Genomic DNA, 2,486 nt, shown 5'->3' with positions numbered 1-2,486 from the left:
CTCCAAGAGCTTCTTCAAGAAGGAACCCATAATTCTGATAGCAAATGAGAAGTTTCATCATCCACATATCTCACTGGCAAACTGGTGGTTTTTAACACCTGATCAGGAGCAGAAATGAAGGCCACAGATCTCATGCATTATAAGAACTTAGGACTAGTCTTCCTCTATATCTTAGGCTCACAAAAGCACTACCTGTGAAATCTACCTGTAGAACAATAAGATAAGAAAAAATAATTAAGATAAGAAAAAGGGTTAAGAATTGGTCAGGGTATTCCAGGTAGCAACCTGTTTGCACCAGACCATGGTTGGAAATTGAGTATCCAGTAATGGTAGAACCCTCAGGGTCAGTCGAGTTTAGGTATAAAGCCCTCATGTAGGGAAGAAACTGAGTGCAGAAACTGTTATAAAAACTGACCAACGAAATCTTTGCTGTAATAGGATTATTGCAGCTGAGAGTGTATAAGGAACTCAAACAAAAGATAAGCAGTGAGCTCACATAAAATACATTTGAGGAAACCCACTGTCATGACAGACGGTAGTCACAACAAATGGAACAGCCTTTCAAACAGGATTTTCAACAATGGCGATTAGACATTTATATACCTTACAAGATGTTTACCCCAATAAGTCTAGTACTCATCTGGTACCATACATAATTACTACAATAGTATGTATGTATGTATGTATGTATGTATGTATGTATGTATGTATGTATGTATGTATTTATTTTTTAGGCGAGGCAACCCTTGGTTGACCTCACAGATTGCAAGGACCTTGTCTGTTTACAATCCCTTATTTTTTACATCTACAGCACCTGGTCGTCCTAGGTATTCTCCCATCCAAGTACTAACTAGGCCTAACCCTGCTTAGCTTCCGAGATCAGACAGGATTGGGCTTGTTCAGGGTAGCATGGCCATAGACATTACTATAACATTATTAACTATATTCCCTATGCTGTACTTCATATACCCATGACTATTTTTATAATCGGCAATTTGTACTTCTTAATCCTTCTCATCTTTTTTACCCATTTCCCCAATCCCCTTCTCATTTGGCAATCATCAGTCTGTTCTTTGTATCTATGGTTTTGTTTGATCATTTATTTTATTTTTAGATTCCACATATAAGCCCAATGACATTAGGAATAAAAACAGGGCATATCCATAGATAGAGCAAACAGTTTTGAAAATCATAAAATAATTTCATGCTGTTAAATACAAAAAAGCATTAATTAAAATTTATTCAATCCTTATTTGTGATAGTTTTGTTAGCAAACTAGTACTAGAAAGGAATTTCCTTAACCTAATAAAAGGGAATTGCCAAGTGAAAGCAAGCATCATATTTAATAGTGAAGCCAGAGATATTCCTAGTAAAGTCAGATACCAAGAAGAATGCCTGGGATTATTGCTGGTATAAACATTGTGCTGGATATTTTGGGCAGAATAATAAGATAAGAAAAATAATTAAGATTAAAAAAAGGGTTAAGAATTGGAAAAAAAGACTCATAATTTTTAATTTTTGCAGATATGATTTCTATATACAGAATCCAAGAGAATCTAAAAATTATTAGAACTCAGCAAGGTGTCTAGACATAAAAGCTACTCTCAACGATGCAATATACAACTTATATACCAGCAATAATTATTTGTAAAATCTAATAGAAAAGAAATAACATTCATAGCAGAAACAAAAGAAATATGTGAATAAGAATTAATCTAACAAAGGATACTTAAGACCTTTTAGAGAAAATTTAGAACATTATTGAGGGGCATTAAGAAATGTGAATAAGCCATATTAATGCATGGGATTTTGTAACTAACTAGCTAGTGAACATATGAAAAGATACTCAATTTCCGGAGTGAGCAGAAAAATGCAAATTAAAAAATTTTTACACTTATTAAAGTGGTGATAATGTGAAAGAATGATAAAATCTAGAGTTGTTATTTATGCAAGGAAATGGGAAAATTTTATGCATTTTGGTGTGCCTCCTGTGTAACTACCATGGAGCTTTATTAAATAAGCTAGTAAATTAAAACATGCCTAAATTACATAAATGTTCATACACAATGGGATTCATGAATCCCACATCAGGGTATGTACCCTGGATAAACTTTCCAGTTACTTAAGGACATTTTGCAGCATTGTGATAGCAGCAATTGGAAACATTGATAATGCATCAGTAGGGAAAAGAATAGAATAAATATTATATATTCATAAGTTGGAATATCATTTAACGATCAGAATGTATAATCTGGATTTCTATATATGTCAATATTAGAATGTTCTGAGGAAAAAAGCAAGTTGTAATGATACTTTCAGAATGATGCAATTTTAGTAAAACTTTTAAAATACATACAAAACAATACTATATATTGTTTGGTGATAGAGATTATATAAATATATTAAAATACACTTAAAAGATTTATAATACATTTGTAAGTCTTTTGGAAGAAAGGAGAATGAGGACAAAAAGAATTTCTATGTTA

The 2,486-nt window shown here is 32.4% G+C and overlaps 1 pseudogene; it reads right to left on the bottom strand.

Annotated features, from left to right (window-relative positions):
• Nucleotides 1-802: 802 nt before the first annotated feature.
• LOC120597724 (uncharacterized) lies at nt 803-921 on the bottom strand (annotated as a pseudogene).
• Between the last annotated feature and the right edge of the window lie 1,565 nt (nt 922-2,486).

Source organism: Pteropus medius, unplaced genomic scaffold, assembly GCF_902729225.1.
Source record: "Pteropus medius unplaced genomic scaffold, Ma_sr-lr_union100, whole genome shotgun sequence".
Lineage (NCBI taxonomy): Eukaryota > Metazoa > Chordata > Mammalia > Chiroptera > Pteropodidae > Pteropus > Pteropus medius.
Note: the sequence above shows the minus strand (reverse complement) of the source record. Positions and strands in the feature narration are given on the sequence as shown.